General features: G+C 38.9%; 1 long non-coding RNA gene across 1 annotated transcript in view; it reads left to right on the forward strand.

Moving 5' to 3' along the window:
* Positions 1-20,022, forward strand: part of LOC102167790 — a 399,031-nt gene that overhangs the window by 350,795 nt on the left and 28,214 nt on the right. The gene's annotated exons all lie outside the window — the stretch shown is intronic.

Here is a 20,022-nt window from a genome sequence, read left to right on the forward strand (position 1 = left end):
GATGTCTTCCATTGGGCTAATCGACTTTCCTTAGCAATAAGAGGTATCCTAATAATAGGCTCTAATCCCCTTGTCCAGACCAAAAACAATTGGCTGTAACACCATTGCAGCTAATTTTAAGCTTTTCTTGAAGTTCAGGAATATATCTTTCAGAGTCCGCCAGGACTTCAGAAGCATGGCTCGCCAAACCAATCAATCTAGTACAAAGTTTGTTTTTAGATTTTGAGTTCCTTGTTACTGCTTTGTAAGCAGATGTCTTCAAAGATATAATATGGCGAAGAGATTATGTGATTTTTGGGTGTAGCGATTCTGCCAGTTATAATTAAAAGGGCCAACATCCAAGTTTTGTTTTCTTTATAAACACTGCGGAGTGTGTCAGTGGCCAATCTAAAATTACCCACAGAAGAGCGTGCGCTCTCTTCTTTAGCACAAGATAATGAAGATGGTGTGTGAAATGCGCCATGGTTATAATAAGCTGATGGACTCGCGGTCCTACGCGCAAACTTGTCCAAGTGTAATTATAAGAGTTTTAAGAGAATTGTTGCTTCCTAAACTGACTAGTCAAGTGACTCAAAAGTTAATATCACCAAATTAACAGCCTGACTTTGAAGGTCTACAATTGTACCTTAGAAAATAACTCCCTGGCATTAATCATTCTTTCTTGGAAACAACGTCTTTTAGATGTATCTCGATGCCAGGGAACCTATTGAAAGTCTCTGTATATATTTCTCCTGGAAAGGTGTAGTGTGTCTAAAAATGAAAAGCAACCAAGAGCTGGGCATCCAGATCTTTTTCCCATGTGTGGAAGTGAGAGGGCCAGTAGGAACCTGCTCTGATGTTTATGTGGTTGGAAAGGTGTGCCTGCCAGGCTCCACCACCTGAATCATAAGGGTGAGAAATCAGATTGGGCCCAGAATCTGACAAAGAACATGTCTAGATTATTAGTTCATTGTAAGCCTCTGTAACAGTGGTCTTCATCTATATAGAGAGAGAAAAAAAATCAGTATAAAAGATTGGAGACATCAGAATATAATTTTCTCAGGGATTGGGAAGTAGCTTAGAGAGTTGGCTATCCATGCTGGAAATCTAGATCAATCAGGGAGGCTAATGACTTCTTTCTCCTTCATGTTTTGAGCATAATTCTGCATAAATTATGCAATGGAGAAACAGAGATGTCATAATATCATCCCAGTAATGAAAGTCAGGGTACCCTAATGCCTCTTCCAGGGAGCATCCCTCAGTGGCTGGTATGGATGAGTGACTTGAAGGTTTCCCAAGGGGATACAGTGCTAGGGTCACTGAAGAAAAAAATTTCACTCTCACCAGCTTCATATTTTCCTGCAATTTCATTTGCCTCAGATGTTTTTAGTTGCCTAAGGCAAATGTCTATCTCAAACTGACCAGATTGTACTATTAGATGATCTTAATTATTTTTTTAAAAAGGCACAAAATGAAAAGTAACTAAAATTTACCAAAAAACCATCCAATCCTAAAAGCATTTCTGGTGTTAAACTGCTTTTATATTTCCTTTTATTGCTCAGGTGTCCATACATTGATATATTTATACTCCTATGTCTGATAAGATCAAGATTCTCATGTCGAGGAAATGATCATGGTTATAATTTTACACTTACATGTATGATCCATTGCCTAATATCTACCTCCTTATCTGTAAGCTTCATAAAGAATAGTGCCATGGCTGTTTAGCTCATTATTACATGCCCTGAACTTACTCCAGTGCTTGAAACACAGGCACCCCAAATATTTCTGAGGTGAGGCAATGAATGCCCAGAACTATTATTGAACTTTTTTATTATGTTTCCCTATGCTATGAAGCCCATATATCTATATTCTGTAATATCTGGTGGCATGCCTAAGAAATATGGTTGGGGACTTCTCTATTATATTATCATTTCTAGTCATGCTAAATAACCCTAGCTTCTGTAACAACCAGGCCCAGCATTTCAGCATTTTGACATAACATGGGTTGATGTTTTATTCTTGGCACAGTCAAATGTGAATTGAGAATGAGGGCTTGCTTTCTCCCCAGAAGCACCCATGGACCCAAACTTCTTCCTACTGCTTATTCCTCCTCCCTGCACTCTTGGTATCTATTATCTAACAGGCAAATAAGTGAAAGGAAGTGGGTATATTAGTTCTGTCCACATTCTATTGGTCAGAATATAGTCACCTATTCCCACTTGATTGCAAGGCAGGCTGGAAAAGATAGCCTTCCCTATGCCACACATGATTTTTTTTGAGCTACAACTGGATATGACTGAAATTGCCAGCAGTTCCTGGATACTCCAAAAATCATAAAAATCCAGAAAAGGAGAACAGTGCTCAAAACCAAACTCTTAAGGAAGGCAAGTGCCAACATGAAATGGACTGATTTAGTGGTATTGTGTCTGTCTAGGAATGTGCTTCATGGTTTGGTAAATACGGTTTTCCTACTGCAGAGAATCTCCAAACAAGTACATTTTGAAAATGAACTTTGAAGAATCAGCTGGAGGGTGTACAGATTTTCATATTCACGTTAGAATCGTTCATTTTCATATTGTACTAGTTAATGTGCCAAAATGAAAATAGCTTTCCACAAAATGGAAGTTATACTACAAAGTTGGAATTGGTATTATCTGCTGCTGAATTTCAATGGAATCTCAAACAGAGTGATGTACTCATAGAAGAAGGGTCCTCTCCTCCAATGTTACCTTCAGATTCTGTCAAATAGATCAGGAAAATTAAATGTATGCAGACTTGACTTTTTAATCAACAGACACACAAAGACCTTGATAGATAAATCAGCTGAAAGAGAACATGTACAATAACTGAGTGGCAGTATTGTAAAGACAACTTTTTTAGGCTTGACATTGAAGATATTCTTAAAGAGTGATTTATCTGGGAGAAAATCAACGTGCTCTATAGAACTGCTAAACTACCAAATGCCTCTACATCAACCTTACTCTTTAGGAAAGTTTTTCTTTTTTAATTTAACTTTTTCCTTTGAGAAAATATGTAACATGGACCTGTGTGGCTCTTTGATGTACAAAGCAGACATTAAATTGGATTTCAGATTAAGTGACAGAGGCAGACTAAGATTAAACACCAAGGTCATCTGTGAGATAGATGTAATCTTTTGTTTAATCGTGACATGCTTTGCCACAGAGAAATGCTCACCAACTTTGTACTTTTATCTTGACTAATCAGCAATTCAATGAATATCTCTTATTGTCTTTGCTTTTTTTCCATTTATTGGTGGGGGAGGAAAGAGGGGCGGGTAGTATTCTTCTTGGTCAGTATTTTCATCTCAGTTTCTCTCACTCTCTTTTTGACTCAGTTCTTAGACCATGAAGGGTGATGTCTACACTTTGTCACATGTTTCACTGAATCTAAGATACTGTCAATTGTAAGATGTGCCATTTTTTATTTACCGCTTAAACTATCACGTAATGTTTTTTATCACCTAGAAAGCATTCTGTACTTACCAAAAGAACAGTTTTAGACTTAGACACATTTTTTATCATATTTCACACTTGTGCAAACATAAAAAGTAAAACATAAGTAATATAAATTGGTTAAGTGTTCCTAAAATTTCTGCACATTTATAGTCCAAATCCTCTGAATTTGTGTTTGACGCAGTTGTTGATGTTTGTGTTTTTCCATGTACTCTCATCTTCTGCACTGTCATGAATGTTAGCATCCCTGAGAGAATGATCCATCATTCTCCCCAAAACTTTCTTCCAAGCTTCTGACACTCCCTCATGCAAAGAGTTTCTTGAGCAAGCAGAGATGGTTGTAACCCTGTCAGGATCACTGCCTGGTCAGCAGTATGTTAAAATGCTTCCCATTGAGGAGTTCTCATTGTGGCTCAGCAAACCCAAATGGGATCCTTGAGGATACAGTTTCGATACCTGGCCTCACTCAGTGGGTTAAGGATCCAGCATTGCCATGAGCTATGGTGTAGATTGCAGACATGGTTCAGATCTTGCATTGCTGTGGCCATGGCCGTGGTCGGCAGCTACACCTCCAAATTCGACCCCTAGCCTGGGAACTTCCATATGCCGTAGGTGCAGCACCCCCCTCAAGAAAAAAAAAAGCAAAAAAAAAAAATGCTTCCTGTTGAGATATGAAAAAGGGAATTCCCTGGTGGCCTGGCACTTAAGGATTTGGCATTGTCACTACCATGGCACAGATTTGATCCCTGATCCAGAAACTTCCACATGCCATGGGCATTACCAAAAAACTAAAAAATAATTTAAAAAATAAATCATTAAAAAATGTGAAAAAGGTAACTTCCCATTGTGGCTCAGTAGTAACGATCCCAACTAGTATCCACGAGGATGCGGGTTCACTCACTGGCCTCATTAAGTGGCATTGCCATGAGCTGTGATGTAAGTCACAGATGTGGCTCAGATCTGGCATTGCTGTGACTGTGCTGTGGGCCAGTGGCTACAGCTCTCATTTGACCCCTAGCCTGGGAACTTCCATATGCTGCAGGTGCAGCCCTAAATAGACCAAAAAAAAAAAAAAAAGATGTCAAAAAGTACATCAAGAATTTGTTAGACACTATTTATAGTTTAATATACATGTAAAACACAACCCAACAGCTTATTTCAATTCCCTAATATTGTCTAGTGTTTCCAGAATTTACAACATCACTAACATTATTTATTCATTTCTCTAATTAGCTTTTTAGTTTATTTATTTATTTATTTATTTATTTATTTATTTATTTTTGTCTTTTTGCCTTTTTGAGGGCCGCTTCCCACAGCATATGGAAGTTCCCAGGCTAGGGGTCGAATCAGAGCTGTAGCTGCCAGCCTACGCCAGAGCCACAGCAACACGGAATCCAAGCTGCGTCTGCAACCTACACCACAGCTCACGGCAACGCCGGATCCTTAACCCACTGAGTAAGGCCAGGGATCGAACCCGCAACCTCATGGTTCCTAGTCGGATGCGTTAACCTCTGCGCCACGACAGAAACTCCAGCTTTTTAGTTTAATATAGATGTTTAATTATAAAGGACACTCCGATGGAATTGATCCCCATACTTCATGGTATAAACTTTTAAAGTTATGTTTTCAATGACAATCTTGTTCACTGTGTTAATTGTAATTCACAAGTTATTTTCATAGATACAACATACTTTCAATGAAATACATATAGGTGAGTTGTATTAAAATCTTTGTTTCTTTTCTTACTCAAAAACTTTTTAAGTTCAAAATGTAAATCTCTTTAACCTCTCAACATCAATGGCAATTCCATATAGGCATTCCTCACATATCGTATTATTGTATTCCCAAAGATCTGTGAATAAACCGTGATTTTAAACAGAATCATCTTTTCTACCATCTTACTTCAGAATTGGTTCTCTTTAATTTTTGCTTGACATTCTGCCCTCTCCCCAAGTGAGTCTTTACCTCCCTCTTTCTTGCCCACTTTTATCTTTAAGATAAAGTTTTACAAACTTGAGTTGAACTGTACTTGGGAGTGCTCAGTGTTTCAAATAAGCTCCCTACAGACACTTTAGTGAAGTTTTAAACCCATGTGTATTGTGAATAATAAAACCAATGATTACCTGGTTTAGATTTGTTTTGTTTTATGGGCTAGCTTAAACTGGGGACACTTTGTTTTCCCTTTATAAGTTAACACCCCTAAATGTGATCTGCTGGATACCACTATAACTATATGCAAACTCCCTTGCCATAAAAGCAAAGAATTCCTTATCAACTCTATTATTTTTTATTTGTTTTTTTGGTATGTGTTTGTGTTTTAAAACATATTTTCCATGGTATTGACTATGTGACTCTTAGAAATGCAACTAGACAGATGTACTGACCACAGTTGCCAAGGGAGCAGTTTCCTTGGCGATGGCCAACCGTCATCAAAGCAGTCCACGTTCTCTGTCCTTCCCATGTGACTTGCTCTCACATGCTGCAAAACTTGGGCAGTGGAAGCCGCTCTTTGTAAATCATCAGTTCCCCAGCCACCCCCACACCCACCCGACACACCACCAGTTTTCAGGAAGCAGGCAAGTAAGAACAGGTGCTAGATTGTTTGTGATACTTTTTGAGAAGTTTTATAACGGCCTCAGGCCACAATTCACCATGAAGGATTTCTAGTTTCTCCAACTTTCAGTTTCAACCAAGAAGCTATGCCAGTTATTTGAAAAAGATCCAAATACATACAGGCCAATACCCAAAGGTCAAAGCTGCAAGAGATCCAATAATAAAGGGGAATTCAATTGCAGAGTAAATATTTTCTAGTGGTTAAAAGCAGAGATATGAAGCATCAGGCATTTTTCTAAGCATGACTTCATCAAACGACATTGCCTCTCTGTATTTCTGCAAGTCATGAATGAGAATATTAATACTTAACTGGTAGAATATTGGATCCTCTAATAACAGTCTATGATTAAGACTGATTTTTTTCACCTGAAGAAAGGTTAGAAAAAAATTTAGTAATATGCTTGAGCCTTAAAAGATACCAAGTGACATGCAAAAACTGCAAGAGACAATTGTTTTCCCAAAATACACACTATATAGATGGTATGTGAGGATTTGCTTGAAAGTGAGGCCACTATGTTCAGTGTCTTCTGTGTGCGATGTCATTTTCTCCTCACAATAACCCCAACTGGCAGACATGATTGATATTTTCCTTTTATAGATGAAGAACAGGCTTTGGGAGATAAAAGAGTTTATCAAAGGTCTACCACTAGCTATTAGTATGAGGATTTAAAGTCCATGCAGACTGACCAAGATTTCACGATGAACCCCACTACTCCACCACATGCCCCTAGTACGTACAGACTTCTTTCTCTATGTATCAAATTGATACCCCATAGTTTTGCTTTTCTCTTTTTTATTCCCTCTTCTGTATATATTAGAATGTTGTACCCTTGGGTAAAATCCAAGAATTTGATATATCATCTTAGTTTGAAAAACATAGAAAAAAAATGTTCAATAAACTTCCAGAAGTTTTCGCCTGATCTCACATTTTGGAAACAAGAAAATATCAGTGGAAAGATTTATGTCCCCAGAGGTATTAAGAAATATATTTGCAATATAAAGAAGAGACCAATCATGTTAAACCTAATCAGATTGTTCACCTATGGAATTCACTTTCTTGCACCAGAATTTCAGCATGATTTTTTTTCCAAGATTTTTCAGTTTTAGCCTCCACATATAAAAATGTAGGTTGGGTAGGACAGAAAAGAGTAAAAAATAATTACTAATATTAGAAATTGCTCTGAGGAGTTCCCGTCGTGGCGCAGTGGCTAACGAATCCGACTAGGAACCATGAGGTTGCGGGTTCAATCCCTGCCCTTGCTCAGTGGGTTAACAATCCGGCGTTGCCGTGAGCTGTGGTGTAGGTTGCAGACGCGGCTCGGATCCTGCGTTGCTGTGGCTCTGGTGTAGGCCAGGGACTACAGCTCTGATTCGACCCCTAGCCTGGGAACCTCCATATGCCGCGGGAGCGGCCCAAAGAAATAGCAAAAAAAAAAAGAAAAGAAATTGCTCTGAGTATGCAGAGGTAGATGAAACAATAGTTGTTATATTGCACTTTACATGCTCCTTGTAGACTTGACTGGGTCCACGGACTATTTCCTATAAAAAGGATTTGAGAACCACCTATATACTCCACCACTTCGACCTGAGCAGTTTTGCTTGGTTTTATGTTAAATATTTTTCTTTGAGGAGAGATTTCTTAAGATGAAGCAGTTTGAATATGATGGTTTTAGAGGAAAAAAAGATGCAATTTTTGCATCTCAGAGATATGTTTAATATAGTAGATGCCATTCTGTTTCTATAAGGTACAAAAAAAGGGAAAACTTAGAAGACATTTCTTGATTCTGAGAACATTGACATTCTACAGAAATATTACCTAAGTGAGTCAAATAGAGACCTTACCTAGCAACTTTTGGGGTGATATGGAACATTTCAGGATAAACTTATCTTACCCATCCTCACCCATATCTTGCTCCAAGCACTTATTTATTGATGATGGCTATCTTCTACATGGGAATGTTTCTATAAGACCCGTATGGTTGAGAGGCTAAGAACTGTATTCAAGTTGGAGAGAAGTGAAGCATCTTTTGAGAATGGTCCCAATCAATCTGAATTTGATAATATATATGATTTAAAATATTTTTTTCTAGATGATCCTCTTTCTCTTGGTATGTGCATATTTATATATATATATATATATATATAAATCTTTAAAAATTCAGGCGTTCCCGTCGTGGTGCAGTGGTTAACGAATCCGACTAGGAACCATGAGGTTGCGGGTTCTGTCCCTGCCCTTGCTCAGTGGATTAACGATCCAGCGTTGCCGTGAGCTGTGGTATAGGTCGCAGACACAGCTCAGATCCTGCATTGCTGTGGCTCTGGCGTAGGCTGGCAGCTACAGCTCTGATTCGACCCCTAGCCTGGGAACCTCCATATGCCGCAAGAGCAGCCCAAGAAATGGCAAAAAGACAAAAAAAAAAAAAAAAATTCAATACGAAACTGTCCCCTGTTTGCTTTTCAGAGAGATTTTTAAAGCCTTTTTTAACATGGTGATTGGGCACGCCATATTAAGTATTTACAGTTTATTTTTCTTTCTAAAAATAGATACCTCCTAACTATGGCCCATTGCAACTCCACCTTTACCAGACATTTTGTGGTTTGGGGGTTGGTTTTACTTTTTTAAGTGATACAACATGATTGATGTAATCTGGCATGATTCATTATGGTGTCAAGCATCAGCAGAACATTTTGAAAAAATATTCATCAAAATCTATTACTGCAGAAATTGCTACTTGCAGATTCTTTTTCTGGTTAATTTCCTGCATGGTGAGACATCACCTTCCTGACGTCAGGGCTCATGTTTTTAGGAAGTGTGGTTATTAAAATAGGTGTTCCTGAAGTCCCAGTGCTGGCCTAAGATTTATCACTAAACAGCTAAGGACACTTAAGTGAAACCTCAGAGATGTTTCTTCCATTTATCCACTATCTTTGACTGAAAGAAACATAGCGATTGGTACTATTGCCTTGATCCTACCTTTGAACCATCAGGGACAGTTGCAGATTAATCAGATGATGATAAAGGAAAGCCAAAAGCTAGCTCATGGGCTCACCAAACTGTCATTTGCTTACTTAGGAAAGATATTTGTTGAATAAAGCTTAGGGTTATGAGGCAAACACTTAACATCTCTCTTTTTCCTCTCTAGCAGACAGACATTCATAGACTAGCTTCACTGTCTATGATGTGATTGATGGAAACCATGGTCAAGATCAGCCAAAGCCCTGATTACAAAAATACTCTAAAATGATGGAGTTCCCGTCATGGTGCAGTGCTTAATGAATCTGACTAGGAACCATGAGGTTGCAGGTTCAATCCCTGGCCTTGCTCAGTGGGTTAACGATCCTGCGTTGCCATGAGCTGTGGTGTAGGTTGCAGACGCAGCTGAGATCCCGCGTTGCTGTGGCTCTGGCATAGGCCGGTGGCTACAGCTCCGATTGGACTCCGGGCCTGGGAACTTCCATATGCCGCTGGAGCGACCCTAGAAAAGGCAAAAAGACAAAAATAAGTAAATAAATAAATAAATAAATAAAATGAGAGGGAGTTCCCATTGTGGCTCAGTGGAAACAAACCTGGCTGGTATCCATGAGGATGCAGGTTCAATCCCTGGCCTTGTTCAGTGGGTTAAGAATCTGGTGTTGCTGTGATCTGTGGTGTAGGTCACAGATGCAGATTAGATCTTGCGTTGCTGCAGCTGAGACACAGGCCAGCAGCTGCAGCTCCAACTCGACCCCTAGCCTGGGAGCTTCCATATGCCACAGATACGAGCCTAAAAAACAATGAGATAATTCTGACAGTCACAACCTACTGACTGATAGTTTGTACATGATTCTTCACTCACCTGGCATATGGTTTGGTACTTAAACTACTAGCTAGAGAGAGAAAGGACTATCAGTCAAGAAATATTCCAAGTAAAATACATATCAAAAGTACATTGTTAGATTAAAACAATTCCCTACCTTCAATATAATGTTGTTTCATTTTGCACTTAAACCTTTTTAAAAATATCTCTGAAGCTAATATTCACTATACCTTAAGTATAGTGCTTAAGTACATTCAGTAATTACTATATGAATCCTCAAGTTAGCCAGCATTCATATGTCTTTTCAACTGGTTTTTAAAATATTTAATCTTCAGCTAACTTCTTAAACTGTAATCCTATCAATCAGAAATTTTTCCTTTCTTTATCCTTGGTATACAGTGTATGATTAAAATGCTACAATTTTTAAAAGATTTGAGCAAAGGTGACTGTTTAAAGATACATGTTGAAACAGAAGGAATTTTTTTTTAGAAAGTAAGGCCCTTTGGAGTAGCTTTATAATTAATTTTCAAAATCTGTTTTAGCATAAAATTTCTCTCCTGCCTCAATTTTATCTGTGCTACCAAATATGTCATATGTATTTGCCCTGACAGTATCTTTTTAGCTACTGCACCCTCCATGTTTGTGTTCTGAATGTGGCATACAGCAAACTGAGCATTCAAAAAATATTTATTGAGCACATACTAAGTGCTAGTCACTATTCTAGGGCTTGAAGAAACACAGTGAACAAAACAGAGCCCTCTTCCCCCATCTTCTTAGGGCCTCTTTCTAAGGGGAAGATAAGCAGAGCATAAATAGATATATAATGTGTCAGATATGATGAGTGCAAGGGATAAAAATTAACGTGAAGAAATGTTAAAGAGCTAAGTGGGGGCACTACTTCATTTGTTCATTTATTCAAGATATATTTTCAGAACACACTGAGCATCCACTGTGTGCAAGGCACTGTGCTCAGCAGCAGGCAAAACAGACACAAGCCCTGGCTTATAGCTTATCATAGGAGACATAAATGTAAATATAACTAGTTTATTAAATATTCTGAATCCCGATGGGGTACTACAGTCATAAAATGGTATAATCTTTACTTTCAAGTGTGTCCTGTCTTGGTCTCCTGTCCTATCCCTTAAAGATCATCGGTAGCCATGTAGGAGTTCTCCAGAAAGCTCTACAGAAATCCTCACTGAAAGTTCCCCCATGTGGCCTAAGCCCTTCTGATTCCTCATTGTCTCCCCATCCCAGTTTCCACCCTAAGTCCCTACCCCCAGCCTCTTGGTAAGGCAACCCTCTGGTGAAGGAGTGGGTTAGGGAGGGGGGTGGTGAGATGATAAGACAGTGCAAGTCTGGTTTGTCCACCTGACCCATACTAAACTCACATATTCTTCTGGCATTGAGTATAGCAGGATAGGCTGGTTCACTGCTGTCCTCTTTTATTTTGTTGTGTCTCATGTTCAAAAGGGCAGAAAGACAGATCAGCAGAGTAATATACAAGCAAATGTCCAACCAGGAGTGGACTCTCAGGTCTTCCATCCTGGAGATACACACCATCTCTACAATCAAGTCCCTCAAAGCCCCCACACTTGGTTAGGAGAATGGAACATTCCACTTCTGTGCTCTACCAGAAGGGAAGGAGAAGGGCCACAACTTTGTTTTCAGTACCATTCATTTTTCAGAGACTTAAAATTTTATACAATCAACTAAGAATTTTTAAATTATGAGATATAAGGAGAAAATATGATACATAATCAGAGGAAAATATAGTCAATAGAAGCAGGTCAATAGATGACCCACTTATTGAAAATAGCAAAGGCTTTAGATGGCTCTTGTAAACATTAAATGATTTTAGGAAAAGGTGAATATAATGAGAGCATTTCTGAGAAGGAAATGGAAACTTTCCAGAGAACTAAATGAAAATTCTAGCATCAAAACTAAAACAAAAACAATATCTCTTATTTTAAAATTTTCATAGGACAGACTTGGTATCTAATTGGATACCAAGGAAGAAAGAAAGAAATTTTGATCAGTAAAAATTATTCAAACTGAAGCTGGGGCAGGGAGAGGTTGAAAAAATCAAATATGTGTAGAGAGCACCAGTAAACTATGGAAAAATACCAAATGATTGAACTGTATAATTAGGTTCTTGAAAGGAAAAGAGAGATTAGAGTAGGAAAACATTAAAGAAATTATGTTGAATTTTTTTCCAAATGAAGTGAAAAAATTTATCCCATTGATCCAAAAAGTTCAATAAACCCCCAACCAGTATGAATGAGAAATAAATCACATTTAGACTAAAATTATCAAATATTAAATTAGACTCAGTTAAATACATTTCTTTCTGAAGAATTTCTTAGAGTCTGTAGCCATATACATTATAAAACCCTTACAAGGGTATATAATATATAAATTTTGCAACATTTAAGTTTTTTTTTATATTCACATATAGTTGACTTAAAATAAAATGTTATGTTAGTTTCAGGTGTACAGAAAAGTGATTCAGATATACATATACATATATCCATTCTTTTTCAGATTCTTTTCCCATATAGGTTTTTGCAGACTATTGAATAGAGCTCCCTGTGTGCAATTTTTTAACAGGAAATTCTTTTTTTTAAGAGAGACTTTTTTTCTGGGGTTACTATTGTCAGGTACATATTTTGGGAAATGTTGGGCTAGTGGTAGGGAGAGATGTACAAACAGATTAAAAATTGGGATTCTCATTATAATGATGTGGAGAGCATATTTTTTAAACATAGCAAATAGTACAAGTAATTTAGGGCAAATGTGCAGGTGAGCAAGAGGATAGAGTATTCTAGGTGAATGGAAGAGCTTAAGTGATAGATAAATACCAAAAGGGCTTCTAAGGAAAAATTTTAAATTCAATATGACAGGAGGGTAGAATGCATGGAAAGAGTGGCTTTTAGAAAGTATGGTAGAGGGCAAAAGACCTGAATAGACATTTCTCCAAGGAAGATATACAGATGACCAACAAGTACATGAAAAATGCTCAACATGACTAATTATTAGAGAAATGCAAATCAAAACTACCATGAGGTACCACCTCACACCTGTCAGAACAGACGTCATTAAGTAAACAAATAACAAATGCTGGAAAGTGTGTGGAGAAAAGGGAACCCTCCTGCACTGTTGGTAGGAATGTAAATTGGTACAACCACTATGGAAAACAGTATGGAGGTACCTCAGAAAAGTAAATATAGAACTACCATATGACCCAGCAATCCCACTCTCGGGCATTTATATCCAGACAACACTTTCCTTGAAAAAGATACATTCACCAGCATGTTCATTGTAGCACTATTCACAATAGCCAAAACATGCAAACAACCTAAATGTCCATCAATAGAGGAATGGATTAAGATGTGATATATATACACAATGGAATACTACTCAGCTGTATAAAAGAACAAAATAATGCCATTTGCAACAATATGGATGGAACTAGAGACTCTCATACTAAATGAAGTAAGTCAGAAAGAGAAAGCCAAATACCATATGATATCACCTATAGCTGGAATCTAATGTATGGCACAAATGAACTAGAGAACAGACTTGTGGTTGCCAAGGGGGAGGCCATGGGATGAACTGGGAGTTTGGGGTTAATAGATGCAAACCATTGCATTTGGAGTAGATAAGCAATGAGATCCTGCTGTACAGCACAGGGAACTATATATTGTCACTTGTGATGGAACATGATGGAGGATAATGTGAGAAAAAGAATGTATATATATATTACATGAATGGGTCACTTTGCTGTACAGTAGAAATTCACAGAACACTGTAAATCAACGATAATGGAAAAAATAAAAATCGTATTTTAAAAAGGTGTGGTATGCTAATTTGGGGATGGCTTTGTATGTCAAACTAAGAACTTTGGTTTCTTTTTTTTTTTCCCAAGGAGTGGAAGTAAAGTAGGCCAGAAAGAGGTGGGGTTTGGTCAACTTTTTTAAGATAGTCTGCCAGCTCTCTAGAAAATGAACTGATAAAAGTAATTTATAATGGGGGACTAGGCCCATTAGAAAACTGGTCATATAATGTAAGAGTGGCAAGAAATAATAAAGGTAAAAGCTGTCTGCAAAAATATTTTCAGAGGAGAGAACCATCTTGGGTTAATTTTAGAGGTCATCTTGACTAAACCCAGATGTTTGGCCAAACCTTCCAAGTATATCTGTGAGGATGTTTCTGGATGAAACTCACATTTAAATCAGTAGGAGATGGAGTAAAGCAGATTGCCCTCCTTAATGTGCGTGGCCCTTGTACAATCATTTGAAGGCCTGGATAGAAAAAAGGCTGACCTCACACATGTAAGAAAGAATTCCTCCTGCCTGAATGACTTGAGCTAGTACATCAGTCTTTTTCTGCTTTCAGACTCATCCTGAAACACAGGCTCTTCTTAGGTCTTAAGCCTACCAGCTTTTGGACTGGAACTTTCCATGACTCCTCGTTCCTAGGCCTTTGGACTCAGATCAAAATCCTGGGTCCCCAGATGGTCAACTTCAAATCTCAGGGCTTCTCCACCTCCAAACTGCTTAAGCCAATTCCTTATAATGCATCTCTTTCTATAAATGTAAACAGTATACTGGTTCTGTTTTATTGGAGATCCCTGACTGATATGTATCAGTGTCTAGCTAGTGCACAACTTTTACCTGGGAAAGATATCCCTGAGCACAGGGATAAAAAGTAAGAAAAAGTAAGAGTGAGACAAAATTATAACTTAACTTGCCTAATTTAGCAATGGACAGAAATTTGGGGTTAAGAATAAGGATGAGGATTAGAGGAAAGAAGTGAGCAAAGCGGAGAGGGAGGAAAGACTTAGTATCATGCTGGTTTTTTTCGAATGAGTTGACAAGTCATCAACAATGAGTCCTAAACGCAGCCCACATCTGCTGTGGATAGGAGGTCCAGAGGAATACTGAAAAAGCAGCATCCTAGGCAAGAGAAGCCTAAGGTATATCCCCTGGGGAAACCCAGATTTCATTTAGAAGAGAAGGAAGGAGGGATCCTTTTAAGAGAATTGATAATGTTGAGTCCTCACAGAAATGTTCCAACTCAGCCCTGGGAATTATCTCTTCTCCCCAGAGATTACCACAGTAGGTTTATATACAAAGAACAATAATCAAATGAGAAAGACTTTGCCATTGTTATGTTAGCTGGGCTTCTTCCTAAGGGCCTGCTGTGGTTTGATTGTTTGTTTCCACAAATTTCTTATGTTGAAATTTTAACACCCATTGAGATAGGATTAAGAGGTGGGGCATTTGGGAAATGCTTAGGTCCTGAGGGTGGAGCACTCGTGAATAAGATCAGTGTTCTTATAAAAGAGATCCCATGTGCAGATACAGTGAGAAGGTGCCTGCTAGGAACCAGGAGAGGGCCCACAGCAGAACATAACCATGCTGACACCTTGGTCTTAGATTTCTCAGCCTCTAAAACTGTGAGAAATAAGTAAGTGTCTGTTGTTTATAGGCTCCCACTATCTGGTATTTTGTTACAACAACCTGAATGGACTAAGACAGTGCCCTTCATGCAGACTTTTAATAAAGGGGCACAAAAGCATATAAGTTGGCCCCACTTATACAAATTGGCCACCCCTCTCTGCATAGCTGTGTCTAGATCTTGGAAATCCTTCTCTTGTGGATGATCATCACTAAGAAAATCCCAAGCAAAGTCCAGCACATAAAAGCACAGGCTTATGTGATAAGCATGGCCTTGTTGCAGACCAGTAATGTGAGTAACACTGGTGAATATGGCATAGTCAGGATCCTATAGTCTGCCCAGAGTGACAACCTTTGCTTCCTTGGCCAGTATGGGGCCCAAGAGCTGGGGCAGGGGAAGGGGTGGATGGGGAAGGTGGGATGATAAAAGGGAGTGGGGAGATGGGTCCAAAGACCAAGATTGAAATGAGGACTGGTTTTCTGACCTTCTACATTCCAAAGACTTGTCTCAGGGACTACCATGGGGAGCAGTGTAGAGCAACAGGGTTCACAGTGATGAGGAAGTTAAAAGAACAACCTGTGCTTGGCTACCTTCTTCTCCAAGAGCATTTCCCCTTTCATCTGGTTTAAGAATTGGTTATCCATTAACATTTCCTTTGAAGAAAGACTTCTGCGGCTAAACCTTGTTAAAAATCTTTATAATGAGAGAAAATATAGTCGGGTCAAGAAGGGTACGTAAGAAGCTATCTTGAGAAGGTAGGAAAGAAGAGGTGCTTATTTGTTTCTAGGGTAGCTGTGGAAGTATCCAGGGTCTAAGAGAGGCAGAGCTTTGTCAAATGCAGGCAGGTTGGGATAAGATGAAGTATAACAACCATAGTTGAGCTTTATTGAGTACTCACCATGTGCCAGGCACTAAACACTTTACGCTCATTTCTTTAATCCTCATCATAGTTCTTTGATATTGTGGTGGGTTGAATTGTATCCCCCCAAAAGATGTTTAAGTCCTGACCCTCTGTAGTGGTGAATGTGACCCTATTTGGAAATAGCGTCTTTGCAGATGTAATGAAGATGAGGTTATACTGGACCAGGGTGGTTTCCCTGTAAGTAGAGACACAGAAACTCAGAAAAGATATGCACACAGCCGTGTGGAGATGGGGGTAGAGAATAACTCAGCTACAAGCCAAGGAATGCCAAGGGTTGCCAGCAACCACTGGAAGCTAGGAAGGGGTAAGGAAATATTCTTCCCTAGAGACTTCAGAGCCATCATGGCTCTGCAGACACCCGGATTTTGTTTCTTTGTTTCATTTTATTGGAATATCATTGACTTACAAAGTTGTGTCACTTTCAGGTGGCCAGCAAAGTAAATCAGTTATACATATACATATATCCATTCCTTTTCAGATTCTTTTTCCATACAGGTTATCACACAGTGCTGGGCAAATTTCCCTGTGCTATACAGTAGGTCCCCATAACACATCTATTCTATATATAGTAGTGCAGACACCTTGATTTTGGACTTCAAGTCCCAGAACCATGAGGGAATAAATTCCTGCTATGTTAAACTACCCAGTTTTGGGGACTTTGTTGCAGCAACCCTAGGCACTGAATACAATACAGGTATGAGGTTCAGCCATACAGAACTGCTCATTTTCTAAATATAGATGAACATCAAGCCTTTTTATATAATTGAGTCTATTATTTCTTTTTATTTGATGAGCTAAGTTGCAGATATGTGAATCCATGTGCTCAGCGTCTCATAGCTAGAAGTGGTAGAGTCAGAGTTCGAATTCAGTCTGGCTCCAGCTTTTGCTTTTGATCACTTTGACACAATAATTAGGCAGAACACCAAATTGCATGTGGTGATAAGTTTAGCAGGACTAGTTTTGCTTTGTTTATATGTTTGGTTTTTCTTTGCTTTACCTTTCTTGTCCTCTCATCACTGGGTAGCAGGGATCTATTTTCATTTAGATCAGGTGGAACAGATGTTGATGAATGTCTGAAAGATGGAAAGATGATATAATAGACATATCCTCCAGGTCTGTGGCATTATAACCATTTCAAGTCTCAGTACTGGTTTTATTCTCTGGGTATAGAAACTGGGGGTGAGCTCCTTTTTCTAAGTGCAGTTGAAGTTGAGACTATATATTCCTTCAAATGCAACATGCAGCATAAATAGCTGTTTCTCGCTGTAGACTTTTTATGTGGCTTCATGTGGGAAATACATATGTAATATTTTCTATACCCTTCATACATACAAAGATGCAGTAAACTCTCAAGCCAATCATTAAGACCATTTTAAAAAAAAAAACACTTCATTCATTTATGTGTAATCCCAATTTGTATCTTTTATCCCTGAGGACAAGCAATTCCAGTTTCTAAGAAGCTGTAGCTTTTAGCTGTGCAGGTTTCTTCAGAAAACTCTTTTGAATTCTCTTGAATTTTCGAGGTCAAAGTTGATACTTTCGTACAAATCCTCCTTAATTTTGGTTGTGCTTCTTCTTGCTGAACATCCAGGACTTCTGCTGCTAGTAACAGAGATTCTTAAACTCTCTTGAGATGGGAACATTTTGACAATCATTTTGATTCCACAGAAAAATGCACACAGATAAAACTTTGCTTATGATGTCAGGGAATTGATTCATCATCTATAATCAATCCTGAACCCCTAAAAGAATTTGCTTTTTAGGGATTCTTCTCTTGAGCTTCACGACCGGAATGGGTAAAATAGCCTGATGGCTTGATGAGAAAAGTTGGGTTGTATAAGTTAGAAATTTTTTCTAGGTGCAGGTGAAAAAAAAATTCCACCCTTCCCTTAGCTTCCCAACAAAACAAAATAAAAACAAAGGTGATGAAGGTATAAGAGATAATGGTTCACATAAACTTAGGGGTAGCACTGACCTCAGACACAGCCTGATACAGGTCATGCATGATTTGATCAAATTCTTTTTTTTTTTTTTTTTGGATTTTGTCTTTTTAGGGCCACACCTGTGGTATATGGAGGTTCCCAGGCTAAAGGTTGAATCACAGCTGCAGCTGCTGGCCTAAGCCACAGCCACAGCAATGAGGGATCCAAACACATCTGCGACCTACACTACAGTTCACGGCAATGCCGGATCCTTAACCCACTGAGCGAGGCCAGGGATCGAACCCACATCCTCATGGATGCTAGTCGGGTTCGTTAACTGCTGAACCATGACAGGAACTCACCAGGAGTGGACTCATCTTCCCCAGATGTCAGTGGACAAATGGAAGAACCGAAACAGAAAATTAGGTCACAGGGAATTGGCCGTGGGAGGCCCAAACCAGCAAATGTCTACCACAAGGTTATCAATTAGGGCTTAGGTTTGAAATGCATGCATGAGATGTAGTTGAAAAATAATTCATTGCTTCCTGGATCTGGATAGCCATAGTCAAATCCTATCCCTTGAATCCCAACAGTGTATACCTTAATGGGCCATTGTTAATTGGTCACTGGTGAGAAGCCTGTGCCCCTCCCCTGCACCAGTATTTTCTAAAAGGTCCCAATGAAGTCATTTATATATTTTAGAGTAGTTAATGTGCCCCAATGGGCCTGCAGCAAAAGATGCATTTTGAAATATCTAATGAGTAAATGGGGCATTTAGTAAGACACAGTCTAATTACTTTAAGTCTTTGTAAAATATTAATTTAAGGCAACTGCAGCATTAAAGAGTAGGTTTGCCAAGTGGTGCTCAGTGATTTAGCTCTGTGACTGCCATTAATATCAATAGAAATCTTGCAGCTCACTTGCCACCCATTGCTTTGGAAATGTACCCCTAAGGTATAGAAATCTGCTGCTGTGATTTTTTTTTTTTTCAATTAAAGTTCTGGGAGGGAGTGCAGCATTTAGTTTTTGTATACAATCATGTCACCTTCATTAATGGGGCCGTGATCATGGGGGCTGATGTCCACAAACTCAGGTTTGCATTCCATGTCGTGACATCACTGTTGTTGGATTTCTGGTGTAAATGATATTTCAATTTGTAGAATACACTTCTAAGAATAAAACCAGTTCTTGCAACAGGAGAACATGATTCACTTTGGATTCAAATGCTTTTCCAAAAAGATGTGTTGTGAATATACCATTCCAGATTTGCATGTATGTGTTCCTAAAGATAATAGGGGAGTTCCCACTGTGGCACAGAGGCTTAAGAATTGGGTTGCTGTGGAGGTGCGGATTCAGTCCCCAGCCCAGCCCAGTGGGTGAAAGGATCCAGGATTGCCACATAGGCATAGGTCACAGCTGCAGCTTGGATTCCATCCCTAAGGGAACTTCCGTATGTTGGGTATGGCTGTAGGAAATAAATAAATGAGTAAATAAAATAAAGATGATAGATACTAGCTCTAAAACACATGGACATGAACCTTGAATAACTCTGAATTGCAACGCAAGTTACCTTGCTTTCAGCTGTCTTCTATGGGACAACCCCCTAGCTATAGACTAGTTGGTGTCAATGAAAGAGAACTAAAGTGTGGTTTTGCATGCCTTTCCAAAACACCTGATCTGTTCAAGGTAGCTTTTTAAATAATGACTTACTTGCCTGATATAACTTTATTGGCCTCATTGATGAGTTCTCCAAATTGGATGGGGGCAGTATCCTAGTCCTCCTTTGCCTCCATCTTTTTCTCCCATCCTTGCACCATCACGATTCCCAGCTCCGGACGAGTGGAGTAGTC

This window comes from Sus scrofa, chromosome 13, assembly GCF_000003025.6.
Source record: "Sus scrofa isolate TJ Tabasco breed Duroc chromosome 13, Sscrofa11.1, whole genome shotgun sequence".
Lineage (NCBI taxonomy): Eukaryota > Metazoa > Chordata > Mammalia > Artiodactyla > Suidae > Sus > Sus scrofa.